At 42.7% G+C, this 20,002-nt stretch overlaps 1 protein-coding gene and 1 long non-coding RNA gene across 3 annotated transcripts in view; both read right to left on the reverse strand.

Annotated features, from left to right (window-relative positions):
- The window catches only part of LOC105491271 (craniofacial development protein 1), a 149,104-nt gene that overhangs the window by 29,096 nt on the left and 100,006 nt on the right, over positions 1-20,002 (reverse strand). The gene's annotated exons all lie outside the window — the stretch shown is intronic.
- Positions 8,328-16,310, reverse strand: LOC139359916 (uncharacterized). Its single transcript, XR_011616575.1, has 2 exons — positions 9,640-16,310; positions 8,328-8,629 (listed from the first exon to the last, which is right to left on the reverse strand). It is a non-coding gene; the product is annotated as an uncharacterized lncRNA (long non-coding RNA).

Here is a 20,002-nt window from a genome sequence, read left to right on the forward strand (position 1 = left end):
AATGCTTAGCTTAAAACATAGCACAGCTGTAGAAAAACTTTATATCCTGTTTCCATAAGGTTTTTTCTATTTTAAAATGTTTTCATTGTTTTTACTTTTTAACAAAAAAAAAGGAAAACTAAGACAAACACACACATTAGTCTAGGCCTACACAGGGCCAGGATCATCAGTATCACTGTCTTTCACCTCCTTACTTTGTCCCATTGGAAAGTCTTCAAGAGCAACAACAGGTCTGGAGCTGCCATCCCCTATGACAACAATGCTTTCATATGGAATCCTTCCTGAAGGACCTGCCTGAGGCTGTTTTATGTTAACTTTTTTTTTTTTAACAAGTAGAAGGAATACACTCTAAAATAACAATTAAAAGTATACTATAGGGCCGGTGCGGTGGTTCACACCTGTAATCCCAGCACTTGGGAAGGCTGAGGCAGGTGGATCACCTGAGGTCAGGAATTCAAGACCAGCCTGACTAACATGGTGAAACCCCATCTCTACCAAAAATACAAATTTGCCGGGCCTGGTGGCACGTGCCTGTAATCCCAGCTACTCTAGAGGTTGAGGAAGGAGAATTGCTTGAACCCAGGAGGTGGAAGTTTCAGTGAGCCGAGATCATGCCATTGCACTCCAGCCTGGGCAACAAGAGCGAAACTCTGTCTCAAAAAAAAAAAAAAAAAAAAGAAGAAGAAGAATAAGTACACTATAAATACATAAAACAGTAACATAGCTGTTTATTCTATTTTATATGACTGGCAGCATGGTAGGTTTGTTAACACCAGCATCACCATGAACACACGAGTGGTGTGTGGCTGTATTTATTTTTACTCTGGGCAAGTTAATTTCTCTGAGGCTCAAATAAGTAACCAATTAGTAAAATGAAGATAATAAGAACTACCTTGCAGGGTGATGATTAAATGAGATATTCATCAACTCAGCCCTTATCCTTGAGTGCCTTCAGTGTGCCAGACTCTTTTTTGGCCACTGGAGATAGACAGATTTCTTGCCCTCATTTAATTTAGTCACAAGAGACAGATACACAAACAAGCAATTACATTAGGAGAAAACCACTACACAGGAAGTGCAGTAGAGCATGAGTCTGAGATGGGGAAAGCTATAGAGAGGGTGGGGGAGGTGTCTGAGAGTTGAAGGATGAGAAAGAATTTGCCACGGGGACAAGGTGGGATAGAGAAGTCCAGAATAAGGCAATAGGCACTGAGATGTGTGTGAATGCACTTAGCATAATGCCTGGTGCACAGCAGATCATCAATACCTCCCGTCGTCCTCACTCTTATCCTCGTGTTATGAAAAAAACTCACTCTAGAATCCAGAAAGAAATTTTAAAAATTGCTGTTGCTGGCCAGGCACAGTGGCTCATGCCTGTAATCCCAGCACTTTAGGAGGTCAAGGCAGGTGGATCACCTGAGGTCAGGAGTTTGAGACCAGCCTGGCCAACATGGTGAAACCCCGTCTCTATTAAAAATACAAAAATTAGCCAGGAGTGGTGGTGGCAGGCGCCTGTAATCCTAGCTACTCAGGAGTCTGAGGCAGGAGAATCACTTGAACCTGGGAGGTGGAGGTTGCAGTGAGTTGAGATCATGCTATTGCACTACATCCTGGGCGACAGAGTGAGACTTTGTCTCAAAAAAAAAAAAAAAAAAAAAAAATTGCTGCTGCTAGGAAAGATTAGTGGATCTGGGACTTAGAAGTTGCTTGTTCTTTTTCTGAGGCTAAGTCATCTTTGGCAGCAAAGTGTATTTTAAATTTAGATGGCTTCTTTCCCCACAAACTTTTAATTTTGAGAAATTTCAAGCCAAGAAAAGCTGATGTCCTTTAATCAAGAATAGTCCCCCTACCTGTAAAATGGCCTGCTATTTGGACTTGTCTGATTGTTAATTTGAGCTTCTTTGACGGCATCTGGGAGTCTTCTAGCATGGAAAAAGTCCTTGAACTTTTCTCCATCTATACCCACTCTTTGGGTGACTGCATCCAGTCCCATGGTTTAAATACTATTTGTATGCCTATGACCCCCAAATGTCTTACCTTCAGCCCAGACTCTAACTCCAGCTTTATATATATACCCAACAGCTTTGAGTGCCCTACTCTGCTCTGCTTATAGCCTTGCACATCTTAGTTGTGGGGGACAACATCTGTCCAGTCCTTACCTCCCAGACCCCCTCTCCTAGTACAGCCCCTTGTACAGTCCCCTTCAAGCATGCATCCACCTTACAGGCCTTGCCTCAAGCTACCCCTTCTCCCCAATGACTCTCTGCCCAGTTATCACCTTGGCTAACTTCCTGACCTCCTTCAAGTCTTTGGTCAAATCTCCATTTCTCAATGAGGCTTACGCTGACCATCCCATTTAATACTGCAAGCTTCCTCTTCATCCCACATACCTGATCCTCCTCCCCTCCTCTGATTGTCTTTTCTCTATCACACTTAGCATTTTCTAATGTACCCCATGATTTATTTGTTATGCTTATTCTTTTACTGTCTATTTCTCTGCTGTAGTGGAAACTCTACAATGGCTGGAACAAATGTCTATTTTGTTCACTGATATAACCCAAGCACCTGGCATGGTGCCTGGCACTTGGTAGGCACTCAAAAAATATTTGTTGAAAGAATGTATGGATCTTGGGAAACCATATCAACGTCACACATAAATCCCAGTGAAGTGATACTGATTAAAGTAACAACTCCGCATTGGCTAACCTCTTAGTTGCTACTCAAGCTAGCTAGGTTTTCTACAGGGGAACTAAGTATTTCAGAGCAAGCACAGGGAACCATTTATTAATTGCAACAGACATTCTTGAATGGCTGTCAATAGCCTAGAATTTGTCCTAGGCTGGCTTAGGCACCTCTCATGAGAGCCTGCAGAATGTTCAATGATTTTGTCATAAACCGTAATCTGAGGTACAGGGTATAAGATATCTTAGTTGACAAACAAATAAGGAACAGAATTAAGGAGAAGTCTGGACAAATTTTTCTTTGTTTTTTGGTCCATGAAAACAGAATCTTGTGATATTGGAGTCATTTTATGACTTTTTATGATCAAAAAGTGATATTGGAGTCATTTTACGTGAAAATGAAGCTCTGTAACAACAAAATCAGGGGATCTACTGAAAGACTCTGGTGTGCCAAATGAGTTTTTCCCCTTGTCACTGGCTACACTGCAGCCGGGTTGCTTTTGTTTGGTTGGTTTTGGAGGGCTAGTTTTAAAGTCATGTACACTACCACGTTATCAGCCAAGAGCAATGCCTTAGTCCCCTCTGGAAGCTAAAAACCAACAGTGGATGGACATAATTGGAGCAATTATCTCACTCAATACTCAGTCAACTGAACAACTCCTTGTCAGAATCTGCCAGAAAGAATTAATTTAGGTGTACAAATTTGCTACAGGCAGCAAGCTAAGCTGCAGAAAAGATGGCCACTCCCTAAAGCTGTCACATCCTGCCATGGCAAGGTAAGAGAATTATGCAGACACAAACTTCCTCTCTCGTTCAGTGGTCTGAGCTGGGAAGCACAGTGAACAGGTAAGGCAACTAACAGCAGCTGGAAAAAGATGCAAAAAGGAACTGGTGCTTCTTACCGCTGGGGACCATGGTGCCTGGTAGGAATGTCAGGGGTAAAAAGAAGAGCCTAAAATCTTCCAAAGAGAGGGGTAAAATGAGGTCATATATACAGATTCAAGACATCCAAATGGCTTCAGATTTCTCAACATTAGAAGCTAGAAGACTGACGAAGGCATTTTCCACCTATAACGCTATACCCAGAAAACCACAAATAACATGTGAAGGGAGAAAAAAATCATTTCCAGACATGCAAAGTTTCAAAAATTTAGCTCCCATAAACCTTTTCCTGAGGAAGTTATTAGAGGATGAGTTCTATCAAAACAGGGGAATAAACCTGGAAGAGGAAGACATAGAATCCAAGAAACAGAGCTCCACAAAGAGGAAAAAAAGGCAGTCCCAGAACAACAGCTGTACAGAAAGCAAAGAGAACAAAGAGCCCAGACTTGTGCAGGAGGATGGAAGGCTCCAGAGGGATGTTATGGGAAATGGGACAGAAGGGGAAGGATGGGACTGACAAATTATAGAATATAGTAGAATAGTATAGACTATAGTCGAATATAAAGTATGGTAGAAAGAGTATTCGGAAGGATTTTATGGCTTTGTTGAAGAGTTTGGAAAAAAAATTTGTGATAGGGACAGAAAATCATCCAGCCAACCAAATATACACATATATACATAAAAGGAAATATAAAAATAGTCCATGCCATGGCTCAGTAGTGAACAATACCGGATAATCAGGTCAATGCCAAATTATTATTATTATTATTATTTTGAGACAGAGTCAAAATACTCTTGTCACCTAGGTTGGAGTGCAATGGAGCATTCTTGGCTCACTGCAACCTCTACCTCTAGGGTTCAAGCGATTCTCCTGCCTCAGCCTCCCAAGTAGCTGGGATTACAGGTGCTCGCCACCACGCCCGGCTAAATTTTTTGTGTGTATTTTTAGTACAGATGGGGTTTCACCATGTTAGCCAGGCTGGTCTCGAACTCCTGACCTCAGGTGATCCACTCGCCTTGGCCTCCCAAAGTACTGAGATTACAGGCTTGAGCCACCGCGCCTGGCCTTTTTTTTCTTTTTAAGAGAGGGAGGTCTCATTATGTTGCCCAGGCTGGTCTCAAACTCCTGGCCTCAGGCAATCCTCCTGCCTCGAACTCCCAAAGCACTGGGATTATAGGTGTGAGCCAGGAATTAGTACATTTTAAAAACTAGAGCGATGGCCAGGCATGGTGGCTCACACCTGCAATCCCGGCACTTTGGGAGGCCAAGGCAGGTGGATTGCCTGAGGTCAGGAGTTCGAGACCAGCCTGGCCAACACGGTGAAACCCTGTTTCATAGAAAAATACAAAAAAGGCCGGGCGCGGTGGCTCAAGCCTGTAATCCCAGCACTTTGGGAGGCCGAGACGGGTGGATCACGAGGTCAGGAGATCGAGACCAACCTGGTGAACATGGTGAAACCCCGTCTCTACTAAAAAATACAAAAAACTAGCCGGGCGAGGTGGCGGCGCCTGTAGTCCCAGCTACTCGGGAGGCTGAGGCAGGAGAATGGCGTGAACCCGGGAGGCGGAGCTTGCAGTGAGCTGAGATCTGGCCACTGCAACTCCAGCCCGGGAGACAGAGCGAGACTCCGTCTCAAAAAAAAAAAAAAAAAAAAGAAAAAAAATTAGCTGGGCGTGGTGGCAGGTGCCTGTAATCCCCGCTACTTTAGGAGGCTGAAGCAGGAGACTCGCTTGAACCCTGGAGGCGGAGGGTGCAGTGAGCCAAGATCATGCCATTGTACCTCAGTCTGGGTGATATGAATGAAACTCTGTCTTAAAAAAAAAAAAAAAAAAAGCTAGAGTGAAGAGGAAGTCAATAAATAATGATAAATAAAGAAACAGCAGTACAATAAGCACCTTTTTTTTTTTTTTTTTTGAGACGAATTCTCACTCTGTTGCCTGGGCTAGAGTGTAGTGGTGTGATCTTGGCTCAATGCAACCTCCACCTCCTGGATTCAAGCGATTCTCCTGCCTCAGCCTCCTGAGTAGCTGGGATTACAGGCACATGCCACCATGCCCAGCTAATTTTTTTTTTTTTGAGATGGAGTTTCGCTCTTGTTGCCCAGGCTGGAATGCCCTGGCGCAAACTCGGATCACCGCAACCTCCACCTCCTGGGTTCTGGCGATTCTCCCGCCTCAGCCTCCCGAGTAGCTGGGATCACAGGCATGCACCACCATGCCTGGCTAATTTTTTGTATTTTTAGTAGAGACAGGGTTTCTCTATGTTGGTCAGGCTGGTCTCGAACTCTTGACCTCAGGTGATCCGCCCGCCCTGGCCTCCCAAAGTGCTGGGATTACAGGCATGACAGCCACTGCGCCCGGCCAATTTTTGTATTTTTAGTGGAGACAGGGTTTCCCCATGTTGACTGGGCTGGTCTCGAACTCCTGACCTCAGGTGATCCACCTGCCCCAGCCTCTCAAAGCACTGGGATTACAGGCATGAACCACCATGACCAACCTAAGCACAGAATTTTACAATATGGACAAAAATACCAAAAGAAACAGCTAAGAGTTTAAAGTGAATGCCCCTGGCAAGTGGACCCTGGACTGAGTCAGGCAATTGTATAGTACATTCTGACTTTTCAAATTATGCATCTGCATGATTTTGATGTTAAAAAAAAATCCCTGATAACTAATTTGACTTAATCAATATCAGTCTCTTGGCTGCTGCTGCTTCTTTTTTTAAGAGACAAGGTCTCACTGTAATCAGGCTGGAGTGCAGTGGCATGATCGTAACTCACAGCACCCCTGAACACCTGAGCTCAAGCAATCCTCCTGCCTCACTGACTTCCCTAATTTTGAACATGTGCTGTTTTATCTCTGCTACTGTTGTCACTTAACATGTTTCTTATTTATTCATAATAAAGATTTTCTACATGTGCAATCCTTTTTATAACATCAAAGTACCTGAAGAGAGTTGTATTTGATAGCATCCTATGTGTAGGTCATTTATCCATTTGTTTTAATTAATTTACTCACTCAAAATGTCTTACATTCTTACTCAGTACTAGCAACCATGCTGATGCCAGGGATACAGAGAGTAAGCATGGTTCCCGTTTTTGGGGAGCTATGGCCCCTGACAGTCCCTGATAAATACCAAGAATGAATTCCTCTTTCCTCCTTCTCCCCCAAACACCTGCTATATTTTTTAGTGTTTTTCAGTGCTAAGAACCACTTGCTTTAGAATCCCCAAAGGTTATTAGAAATGCAAACTCTAGGGTTACTTCCCTGACCCCAAGATTCTCAGGGAACAGGGTCCCAGTATTTGCATTTCACTAGCAGCACACTAAGGGTTGAAGGCCACTGTTTAAGTTCCTGATATTCCTCAATGACCCACATGACCACTTCAGTAATTATCCACACATTATGGCTTGGAGATAAACTGAAACAGGCAAGGCTGTGGACTCAATTTAGGTCAGCTGGACCTAGTCATTAAGACAGCCTGAGGCTAGTTTTCAAAAATAATGATCAGCCTGGGATGGTGGCTCATGCGCATAATCCCAGCACTTTGGGAGTAGGCAAAGGCAGGTGGATCACTTGAGGTCAGGAGTTCAAGACCAGCCTGACCAACACGGTGAAACCCTGTCTCTACTAAAAATACAAAAAAATTAGCCAGGTGTGGTGGCACATGCCTGTAATCCCAGCTATTCGGGAGGCTGAAGCAGGAGAATCACTTGAACCCAGAAGGCGCAGGTTGCAGTGAACCAAGATAGCACCAGTGCACTCCAGCCTGGGCAACGAGAGTGAAACTCTGTCTCAAAACAAAAACAAAAACAAATGATGAAAGTCTGGCTTTAGGACAGAGGGAAGGCCAGGATGGAGAAGTTTTTCTTCTACAGCTGGTTTTGAACTCTCTAAAAAACACTCAATTTATTGCTCTTTTCCATTGGAAAAGCTGATGCAGAATCATATTTATTTCTTGGTAATTCTGTATGCTGTTAACTAGACATGAAGAGTTTACAACTCTTGTAAATGAGAATGTCTTTCATTTTACTAATTATCAAGTTCCACTGTACATCCCCAAGTACACTGAGTCCAAGTAGCACAATTTGCTATTATTCTGAAGGCTGCCTCTGAGGCAGACAGGCCAGTCCTTATGATAAAATGAAGCAAATTCCAATTATTTAAAAAAAAAAAAAAAAAATGTGAGCCTTATTCACCAGGGATACTTCAATGGGCAATGGGACTTATTTCACAGCTATTCAGGACAGGCCTCCTCTGCCACAAGGTGCTGCTTGCTTCTGCACCTGCCCTGTTCCAATGGGGGCTAAATGCAGTTTGTGTCCCTCTCTCCACATCAGGATTCGTGCATTGACAGCAGGGGAGAAGGATGAGTGGCCAATGGCTCAGTCATTTCCATCTTTCCCAGGGTACTCTCCTCCCTTGACTTGGCATCAAAACTTACATACAGTGAAATGCACAGATTTTTTAAAATTTTGATTTTTATTTTTGTAGAGACAGAGTCTTGTTATGTTGCCCAGGCTGGTCTCAAACTCCTGGACTCAAGCAAACCTCTCGCCTTGGCCTCCCAAAGTGCTGGAATTACAGGCGTAAACCACCATGCCCAGCCTGAAACTCACGGATTAAAGGTACTGTTTATCTTCCATCAGTTTTGGCAAATGTATACCCCTCCACAGTCAAAATACAGAACATTTCCACCATCACAGAAGTTCCCTTCCCAGTCAATTCCCCACCCTCCAGCAATGACTATTCTGACTTTTATCATCATAGGTAAGTTCTACCTTGTTTTGAACTTTATATAGATGGAATAATAGGGTATTTTTTCTTTTGTGCCTGATTTCTTTCATGCAGCACAATGTTTTTGAGTTCATCCATGTTGTGTGTATAATGGGTTGTTCCTTGTTATTGCCACACTTTGTTTATCCATTCTCCTATCGATGGACACCTGGTTGTTTCCAGTTTTACACTATCAGGCTTGTATAGCTTTTGTAGAGATGTTTTCATTTCTTTCAGATGAAAACTTAGAAGTAGACCACAGCCTGGGCAACAGAGCAAGAAAACCCTGTCTTGGGGGAGGAGGAAAAAAAAGGTTGGCTATATTTTTTTATTACTAAGTCAGTTCTATATATATTTATATATATCTATATATATAAATTCTTTATATATTTATATATTTACAATTCTATATAAATATATATATTTATATAAACATACTTCAGATATATATTTTACAGTTTTTTTTCTGTCTGTGGCTTGCCTATTCATGTTCTTTTTTTTTTTTTTTTTTTTTTGAGACAGAGTCTCGCTCTTTCGCCCAGGCTGGAGTGCAGTGGCACAATCTCGGCTCACTGCAACCTCCGCCTCCCCGTTCAAGTGATTCTCCTGCCTCAGCCTCTGGAGTAGCTAGGATTACAAAGGCCCGCCACCATGCCTGGCTAATTTTTGTATTTTTAGTAGAGATGGGGTTTCACCATGTTGGCCAGGCTGGTCTCGAACTCCTAACCTCAAGTGATCTGCCTGCTCTGGCCTCCCAAAGTGCTGGGATTACAGGCATGAGCCACTGCGCCCAGCCAACCTATTCATGTACATTTTTTTTTTTTTTGGAGACGGAGTCTCGCTCTCTCACCCAGGCTGGAGTGCAGTGGCACGATCTCAGCTCACTGCAAGCTCCGCCTCCCAGGTTCACGCCATTCTCCTGCCTCAGCCTCCCGAGTAGCTGGGACTACAGGCTCAGGCCGCCACGCCTGGCTAATTTTTTGTATTTTTAGTAGAGATGGGGTTTCACCGTGTTAGCCAGGATGGTCTCGATCTCCTGACCTCATGATCTGCCCACCTTGGCCTCCCAAAGTGCTGGGATTACAGGCATGAGCCACCATGCCCGGCCTATTCATGTGCTTAATGACATCTTTCGATGGGCAGAGGAGAATTATTTGCATGGCTACCAAGTCAACAAACAAGGAAAAAAGTAGTAATGTTACAGATTTGAAGAAACAAAACGATCAGCATTTCTTCTTTAAACTATTTGCTTTTAGAAGCCAATTCTCTATCTTAGCAAATGCAGAACCATTATACTTACTGCAGGCTAAATTTTAAAAGACAAAAATATTTGATGGATGCCCCTTTCAGATATATGCTGTGCTGCTGAGCCAACGCTGATCCCAGGAAATGGCTCTGTCAAATGAGAATTAGGAAGGGAAGTCCTGAAATGCCACAGATTGTCATCAAACCAGAAAGTTGTTATTTTTTGAAATAGAGGGAAGTAAAAAAATATGAAGAAGGAAGTCTGTAAAGCCTTTCATACCACATTCTGGTTTTTAAGACAGCCCATTACATTTTGCTCTCTCCACAAGCAATTCAAAAATAAGGAAGGAAGTTATGGTGGTTAGAGCAAGGCGTGAAGATGCCAAGACTTCTGGGCTGCACTCCTAATTCATCTGCTGTGTGGGCTGCCCCCACCCTGGATATATCACTCCTTCACATTTTCTACTTCAGTGACTGAGACACAGAGAGGCCAGTGTAACTCTGTGAGAGGCTGTGAGCATTATTAATCATTAATGTTCTGCCAGAGCCTTTGTGCAACAGAGGTATGGAAATACCAGCTACCTCACAATCATCTGCAAGGGCCAGTCATTGCCAGCCCCACCCCCTCCCACACATTCATGACTTGACTTGCCTCCTCCTCACAGCACCTTACCCCCTGCAGCTAAGCAAACGTTTGCCTTTTTTCCCTTCTGTAATTAATCACAACAAAACCCTTTAAAACAATGGGTGAAAAGGACCGGGAAAGACGATGGTTAATGAAGATAAAACTGCACAGTCCCACCTGTTGAGACAATCCGGCCAGCCCGAAGTGCTCTAGAGAATATCTGCACTTCCCTGGGATGCAAGCCCCAGAAATAGGCTACTAGATGGCCAGCTGACCTAGAACCAAGCAGAAGCCATCAGTAGGAGGCAGTGCAGAGGGTGGAGGAGGTTTCTATCAGAATAAAGGAGGAAGGAAGGGAGAAAGGTGACTTAGGCATAAACCCCTTGCCCCTCTTTTACTATTCATGTTGAAATCTGTCAAGACAAGACTTACGAAGAAACCAAAGCACAAGCTAAACCTTGTGAAATTGAAGTCTAGAAGCCAGGTGCAGTGGCTCACATCTGTAATCCCAGCACTTTGGGAGGCTGACAGAGGCAGGTAACTGGAGGTCAGGAGTTCAGGACCAGCCTGGCCAACATGGCAAAACCCAGTCTCTACTAAAAACACAAAAATTAGTCAGGTGTGGTGGTACATGCCTGTAATCCCAGCTACCTAGGAAGCTAAGGCACAAGAATCGTTTGAACCCTGGAGGTTGCGGTTGCAGTGAACCGAGATCATACCACTGCACTCCAGCCTGGATGACAAAGCAAGACACTCTGCCTCAAAAAAAAAAAAAAAAAGAAAAGAAAAGAAAAAAGAAAAAAAGAAAAAGAAAAGTCTGGAGACAAAGCAAAACATCTATTCGGCAGGTCAACTGATAGACTAAGGGCATGTGTATGGAGGCAGAGAAATGGCTCATGTACCCCTAAAATTATTCTTCATGTGGGTTACAGTCCATGGACCTACCTAATCCTGTGATCATTCTATTTCAGGTTAGTCTTGCCAGCTCATAAATGTGGTAAGTTGCCTCCTGGTTGGGCTTCAAATGCCCTCAGGTATCTTGATTTACAATTACATGTTTGAGCTATTAGAACATGACACAGTAACTTGTTAGATGTCTTGTCAGTGCCCTTTTGCCCTTAGGGGGGAAAAATAACTTAAACCTTAGGGGGGAAAAATAACTTAAACCTTTATTTGGCTTATGCTCATGGTCAAAATTCAAAATGATCAAAAAAGGACCCACTGAAAAAAATCTCCCACCTGTTTCCTTCCCCACCAAATTATTTTTTCTCAAAGGCAACCACTGTTACCAGTTTCTTATGTGTCCATCCAGAGAGATTTTCTGCATACATAATCATTAACAGTTCATAGACTATCTCCCCTTCAATTGATTTCCTACTTGATCTATAAGCTTTTGTGACAAATCTCCATATATTTAGCTTACATTTGTGTTTGGAAATAAAGCTCTGCAAGCAAGAATAAAAAATACCAATGATATAGTAGGGGCTTGATCTAACACAAAAAATAGGTGACTGACTTCAAAATGATGACAGAATTGGGGGGAAGACAATTAGAAGGGGATGAAAATCATCTAAATGAAATTAATATAAGCCTCTCCCAAATAAGTGGGGGAAAAATTGCAGCTGCCCCTCTGCCCTTTTCTTGTCTTCTTTCCTCCCACCATCATCAGAATCACTATCACTTAGGATTTTAGTTTTTATTAAGCAAACACTGAGCACTTTCTCTGAGCCAGACACACTGTTCTAGGAGGTGGAAATACAGCAGAGAACAAGACACTTTGCCCTCAAGGAGCAGAATCCTTGTGGTGCAGACAGGTAGCACAGGAACCTGTGTGAAGATGCTAGACCCTGGCAGGCACACGAGTTAAGGGGGCAGGGAAGTTGTGCTGCAGCTAGAGTGCTTGGGGAGGCCTCTCTGAGAAGGGACAGTTGAGAGCTCAGTGATGAGAGGTAGGTAGGGAGCAGTATGGAAATGAGAGAGATGAACATTGTAAGCAGCAAGAACAGGCAGTGATCCTGAGCACAACCTGGTCAAAAACAGAAAAGGGAGTTTGGCTTGAGCCAGGAGAAGGCCCTCCACTTCTTCCTTTCCTGCACATACAACAATGCATATATGCCTCTTTAACAACTTAAATGGCTGTATGCCCCTTCACTATTCTGCTCCTAGCTTTTTCAATTATCTACTACGTATTTCAGGGATCATTCCTGATCAGCACAGAAAACATGTGCTCATTCTGTTAAAGCTTCATGTTATTCCATTGTAGGGAAGAGCCATAATTTATTCAACAGCGGTTACTGCTGGACTGCCAATGGCAATCCTGTGCCACTACAAACATGGATAGCCACACCCTTGTCAAAACAGTGTTATTTTAGGATTTCTGCCAATAGGTGAAAAATGGCACATCCTTGTCATTTAAATTTGTCTTTTTATTTGCAAAATTTAAGCATCTTTTCTAATGTGTAAGAGTCATTTGTATTTCCTTTCTTTCGAGCTTTTGGTCCCTTGCCCTTTAAAAACTGGGCAGTTCCCATGTTTACTGATTTGCAGGGGATCTTATGGAAATCTGCACCTTGTTTGGCTCTGAGTTGCAAATAGTTTTCTTCTGGTTTGCTGTCTTTGTTTATGGCGGTCTTTGACATGCACAAGTTTTAAAAAAAATTTATGAATGTATCATTGTTCTAAGCCTTTGAAGGATGTTGTCTCAGTTGAAATGAACTTCCTACTGAGGCGGTGGAATCTGCTCGCTGATGCGAATAATCCAGCTGAAAGGGAGAAGACAGCAATGTGAGAGGGACTAAGTGCAGGAATGACGACACTGGGAGAGGGAGTGAGGCCCGGCACAAAGGTGGAGCAGTGGCCACAGGCAGTACCACAAGGCAGGCAGGATCCACGGGTACTGGCACTGTAAGGATGGTGGAGTCGCTGCTTCCAAACTCTCCCTCCTCTTTTCTTAGCCAAACACAGAGCAACTTTGAGGCGCAGGCCATTAGGCTTTACTGCCCTTTGCCCCTCCTTATTGCTGCCACAACTAACTTCTCCAGTCACTCAATCCCCTGTCACTGACTGTATTAGTCCGTTCTCACACTGCTATCAAGAACTACCAGAGACTGGATAATTTATACAGAAAAGAAGTTTAATTGCCTCATGGTTCTGCAGGTTGTACAGAAACATGGCTGGGAAGGTCTCAAGAAACTTTCAATCATGGCAGAAGGGGAGGCAAGCGCGTCTTACATGGGTGGCACAGGAGGAAGAGACAGAAGTGGGAGGTGCCACACACTTTTAAACAACCAAATCTCATGAGAACTCACTATCATGAAAACAGCAAGGGGGAAGTCCACACCCATGATCCCACCAGGCAACTCCTCTAACACTGGGGATTATAATTGGACATGAGATTTGGGTGGGACACTAATCCAAACCGTATCACTGACTGACGACTTCAGCGCTTGGGAGGGGTTTGCTCTTGTTTTCCTTTTTCCTCTTTCAAGTGACTTCAGCATCCACAGATGATCCAAACCTGGCCTCAATTTTTTCAACCTTCTCAGAGCCAATCAACTTTGTCTTTCACCCAGCTCAGCCACTTATTCACACAGCATTCTCTCATACCCAATGAAACTGCTGCAACTTTTACTTCAAAGGTTCTGTTCTCTGTTCATTTCCTCATACCCTTCTTAGCTTGGATACTTTTGTACTTCCACTGAACTCAATGGCAAATTCAGGAGAGAGAGAGAATTTGTAAGCAATGATGGGTTACAAGGGAGACATTTACTTCACCTCTCACTCTTCGGGAACGTGAAGCATGGGAGAAAAAAGAGCCTCTGCATGAGGCTCTTTTTCTGAGGCAGGTGGCAGTGTTTCCAGGGAACCACTGGGCCATTTCAGAGAAGGCAAGAAGGTAAAGGGATCATTCATCAAGGAAGCAGAAACTGAAAGGAACCAATGGGTTCTAGTGTGTACACAGAATGAGAGGATAGGGAGGGGTCGATTCAGGGAATGTTCAGGACAGAATACAGATGACATCTTAAAGATGAACATGATCTGGAGGACTGGATTTCTGGTGACAACTGCGATGGATATCAGAGCACAGCACGGATGAGAACTTCTGGGTGGCTGTTTCTACGTGTGTCTAGAGATGTCACTGCTGTTGAGAGCGTGCAGCTGCTCACCTTCCAGACGGTTACTGACCTAATGCATTTTCTGGTTTTTTGCTCATCAATTCTTTTTGATCCCCCCTTTCATTTTTCTGGAAAACATCCCTTTGATAATTCTATAAAATAGGGATTATGAGTGAGAAATTGAATTCCTTTACACCTGAAAAATGTCTTCATTTGCCCTTAATACCTAAGGGATAGCTTCTGTGGGTACAGACTCCTGGGTTCTGGACTGTGCTGTTTCAGAACTCTGAATATGTTATTTTATCATCCTCTTGTGTGTTGCCAGAAGACTCTGATGCCCGCTTGATCCTTGATACTTTATAGGCTGGCCAGTTTTCTCTCTCTGGAAGCTTCCATTATGTGTACAATTTGAGTCTTCTTAAATTCATAACTTCACAGTGGGCACTCAGTGGTCTCTTTCAATCTACAAATTCTTGCTTTTCTTTTTTTTAATTATTATTTTTTTTTTTTTTATTTTTTTTGAGACGGAGTCTCGCTCTGTCGCCCAGGCTAGAGTGCAGTGGCCGGATCTCAGCTCACTGCAAGCTCCACCTCCTGGGTTTACGCCATTCTCCTGCCTCAGCCTCCTGAGTAGCTGGGGCTACAGGCGCCCGCCACCTCGCCCGGCTAGTTTTTTGTATTTTTTTAGTAGAAACAGGGTTTCACGGTGTTAGCCAGGATGGTCTCGATTTCCTGACCTCATGATCCGCCATCTCGGCCTCCCAAAGTGCTGGGATTACAGGCTTGAGCCACCGCGTCTGGCCCAAATTCTTGCTTTTCTTACGTTCTGGGAAATTTTCTCCCATTATTTCGTTGGGTTATTTGCTCCTTCCTCCACTGTCTCTGTCTCCTCCTAGAAGTCCTACTAGATGAACACTGGAACTTCTGAAATGAGCCTCCTTATTATATTCACTTTTCTGTCAGCCTTTCTATCTCTTTGTCTTATTTTATATTCTAGGACAATTATTTGGCTCGTTCATCCTGCTCACTTACTTCCTTTAGTTGTATCGGTTCTGCTACTCAACCCTTTAACAAGGTTCTAACTAAAGGATCACGTTTTATTTCCAAGGTCTAGGAAATAAAAATCATTCTTTTTTCTTATTTCATGAGTGCAGCATTCTCTTTTTATCCCTTTCGGGATAAATTCACTTCTCTTAAAGTCTTCTTTATGTTCTACTTATAAGGATCCTCCAATGTGAGCTTTTCAGTTTCTTCAGTTTGGTGTTTCTTTTATGATGATGATTTCCCGCTAATGTTTGGTGACTGTTATGTGCTTGCTCATGGCTGTCTAGATTCTCGGTGTGTAAATGCTGCATTACTTCACCACCGCCAATCTCCACTGGTTACAGGGGAAGGGCAGGATATGCAGGGCTTCTGGACTCTGACTTCCACCTTTAATCTGATTCCCTCAGCCTTCTGCCCTTTAAGAATTCCTCAGATTTCTAGACTTCTCAGGATGCTTCTTTTCTTCTAGCATTGCTAGGACATACACCTAATTTATTAGGGATTTGGGGCATACATATGACATGTCTTCAGCCTGCCAACTCGAGAACCATCTTAACAGGAGCCCTTTAGCACTCACCAGGTAGAAGCTGTTCTAGATATGAACCACTAATACCAAGGATCTTACAGTGGAAGACAAAGATTCCTTAAAAATCTTTAAATGGCACATGGAGAAGATGTCTTCAATCCATTTTCTTTGCTTTGCTTACCAAACAAATCTTCCTGTTACTTTTTATGATTTTTCTGGTTTTGTTTCTTTATGATTTTCTCATACTAGTTTTGGGATGCCTCAATAGGACAAACTCCTCTAGTTAGTGAAATAGTAATTATAAGTTAATAAGCAAGCATTTGAGTTTTCTAAAACAAATGTAACATCAGCCTTATGATTGTCATGAATCAATTAACCACAACCTAATCAACTGATAAAATCACATTTCCAGAACCTCAATGTTCCTATGATGATCCTGTAACAGAGATATGGACAACAACCCTGGAGCCTCCTTCAAATTATGGGACATCACCAACAATCAATCACTAAGAGAAGAAATAATTTGGAAGAAGAATTCATTTTTGGTTACTCAAATATAACCCAATTTAAAGGAGATTGTTCTTTCTTTTCTCTAGTAAGCTACAGACAGGATCTGCTTCCTTTAATAAGATGCTTGGTTAATAACACTTATTTACCAAAGTAAAAATTTCTCTTTATTTCCCTCCACACTAAAATATTTACATAAACTCAAACCACTTATGTTGCTCTATTCCAAAAAGTTTCTTGTCAGAGTGAGGGGAAAATTCTTCAATAAATGTCATTGCCTTGAGGGTAAATAGAACATAAATGAAAAACCAGTTTTATTAAGGTTCTGCAATAAGAGGAACTATTTTTTGGATGAAATTTCTTTCTGCAAGTGAAGTTAAAGTTTTAAAAAACTTAAGAAAGAAAAGCCCATTGATAGACACTCTACTTCTCTGTCACAGATTCTTTTCTGTTTTTTGTTTCTCATTTGCTGAGTAAGAAAAGAGTTAACTCATAAATGAGAGGAATGTTGTTTCAGCTCTACAGAAAGCTTTTAAGGATGAGGTCAATGCGAGGACCAGCTTCTTCATTAACTCATTAACAAGACAGGTCACTGTGGCCTCAGGGTTCATTTATCAGCAGGAAAACCTCAGCTGGTAATGGCTGGTTGTTTCCTGCACATCTCAAAATTCCAAGCAGAGAAGTAGACTCCATTGTGAGTCTGTTTCCTGACTTGGAAGAAAAAAAAAAATTTTCATGATGATCATTCTTTTCTCAGGCCGGCGTTACATTTGGCCCAAAAACACACTGGGCATGCACAGTGCTTCCAATCCCAGAGCCCTTTCTAATGCTTTTTTCCCTCTCCAGTTAATTATTCCTAATGATGTTATGTGTATCTCATTGCGTTTTACTGACAAGGCACCAGTTTTTAAATGAATTTTTATGTAAATATTAATGGATGTAAATTAGGCAAGTTGCAATAAATTAGGCAAGTTGCAGCAGTAATGGCCCACCCGTCCACCTGCACCACATACCACCAGCTACAATTCTCCTTGACGGCTGCTGTTCTTCTCTGGAACCTACTATTCCTAGTCCACAGTGGGATTCAAAGTTATTAATAACCCTATGGCAACCCAATTGGCTTTGCTATAATGTTCGGAAAGGTTTTCTTTTGTAATCTTGTTCCTAGCATCTACCATGGAGGAAGGAAACTATGAATAGATTATCTTGAGGCTGTCAAGAGAAGATTGGTAGTTTTTCTCCAAATAAGAGATTGGCAGATTAGCAGAGAGTTTAAAGCAAACCTTCGAGGGAACCCTCTCAGTGAGGGGATTGTAAATGGAAATCCTATGTTTGCCATTGCTCTGGCAATTTGGGAAGGCTTCTTTGACAGCAGAAGGTTTCAGCAGAGTATAGAAGAAAACAAAAGGCCTGACCCTGCAATGCTGACACACTTTCCACAGCTCCAGCCATAGCATTTCTAGGGGAGGCTAAGCTGTCCTGTTCTCTTTCCCCTTCCTGTTATGGCATTTTCCACCGTTTCTAGGACTCCCTTTCTGTGCTTAGTTTATTGCTGTAGTCAAGCAGCCAGGTAACGAGGCAGCGTGGTTCCACAGAAAAATAACTCTAACTGGAGCAATCAAAAGACCTAGGTCTTTTGACGCTCTTCTGGCCCTTTGCCTCTCTGAACTTCACCTTCTGGCAAAAGAAGCAGGTCCCTGTGGTCTCCTTCTCTTCTAAAACTCCAATGGCATTTTATTAATTCCAAATATTTGTATAGTTCACACATTCCAAGTTAAATGCTTTAAGGATGTACCTCATACCTGAGTATCACAGGCCACACCAACAGATGTTTCCAAAGGCCAGCACACTGCCAAAACTTCACTGTCAGGATTGATTTGTGGTTTCTGCTATGCCAATGATTTTATAACCCTCTGTTAACATTGAAGTTTACTTTTTACTTTAAGATGTAGAGAACACTGGTTCTTTTGAATGATCATTGCTGGAAAAATCTGGGATGTATTGTTTTAAAAAACTACTACTTGCTACAGTCACAAATCCTTGCTGGCGCTCCTGTCTGCACTAGTGTCCTTCCTCATTCGCCAGGAAGAAAAGGTCAGTAAAACAGGAACTTATGTGTCCAAAACTCTGCCATGTCTCAGCTTCAGAATAGCTTTGGAAAAGGAGATTGTTTTCTTTACCAGCTGACTCATTAACAGAAAGGCTGTAAAAGTTTGTTTACTTGGAACAAGAAGGGCAGGTAGTAAGGAGGTCACTGCTGGCTCATCACTTCCCATCCCTAGTGGTAGCCAAAGCCAAATGCAGAGTTAGAGTTCTGCCTGGTCCTGTACATCCACACATGTGGGCTCTATCTGCATACTACAGTGGAAAAGACATCCTTTTTCTAGGTTCTGACTTGGGGGAAGAACAAATATTTTGAGGTTAGGTGGCTAGGTTAAGAATCAGGAATCTTCCTCTTGCCTTTGGAAGAAATCAGAGGGCAGTGATTCTCAACCTTAGGTGATTCTGCCCTCAGGAAACATTTGGCACTGTCTGGGGAAATTTTTGGTTGTCACAATTTGGGGAAGATATTACAGACATCTAGTGGGTAAGGCTAGGGATGCTGCTCAATATGCAGTAATGCGCAGGCCAAAGAATTATCCAGCCCAAATATCAGTGGTGCTAAGGTTGAGGAGTCTGCCCTAGGTGAGATGGCATACACTCCATCCAATGGGGTCATTGCCGATCTGCTGCAAGAAGGACGGCAGTCTCCCTAGTAAGGCACTCTGAGCTCCCTAGAAGAAAACAACTAGATTTAAGGTCAGGACCATCAGTGAACAAACCCCATAGGTACCAACTTCTGGTTGTTCTTGGGGAAGACAGAGACTTGCTTAGTCCTCAGAAAAATGGACAAAAGTCCCTGGGCTAAACTGAAAGACTCTATTACATGACACTAAACATGTTAAAAAATGTTCCAGCAAAAACTCTTTTACATTTTAGCTGTCTAGAGAACAAAATGCTGCTGGCACTAGATAGCAGGCTTCTCCACACACACATGTTCTCTCTTGCTTAACAGCAGTTCCTTTGTTGAGGATTCCACCTCTGAGCAGTCCTCAAGGGGTCTGGGAACAGCCAGGCTATGGTTTCTTTACACTAAATGTGTGGACTCCATTTTTTTCCAGCAAAAAAGGTGCAGTTCCACATGATGTAGATGAGGAACAAATGCTAATGGAACAGTTCCAAGATGGAAAGGAATTGTAGAAAAAATGTATGTATATGACAAAACAGCTAAGTCAATTCCCAGTCATTTGGCGGGTTGGGGGACACAAGGCCCCAGGGCACCTAAGGAAGCCTGGGAAAGAATTCATGACTTCATCACTAGCTCAATTATTTTACAAACTTCCAAAAATAAACTAGGCATTAAGTTTCAGAACCGCCTTGGCCAGTAAACTGAAAATTGTCAATATCCTAGTACTGACTAGCCCTAGTCTCTTTCCTGCCATACCATTCACTGTAACTCAGTTAATCAATGCAGGGTCATCTCGTGCATGAAAGACTGATTTCCTAAGAAGGCAAAGAAAAGGAAGTAATTCTGTAGATGATTTGATAGTTGAGTAGACTG

Source organism: Macaca nemestrina, chromosome 18, assembly GCF_043159975.1.
Source record: "Macaca nemestrina isolate mMacNem1 chromosome 18, mMacNem.hap1, whole genome shotgun sequence".
NCBI classification, from domain to species: domain Eukaryota; kingdom Metazoa; phylum Chordata; class Mammalia; order Primates; family Cercopithecidae; genus Macaca; species Macaca nemestrina.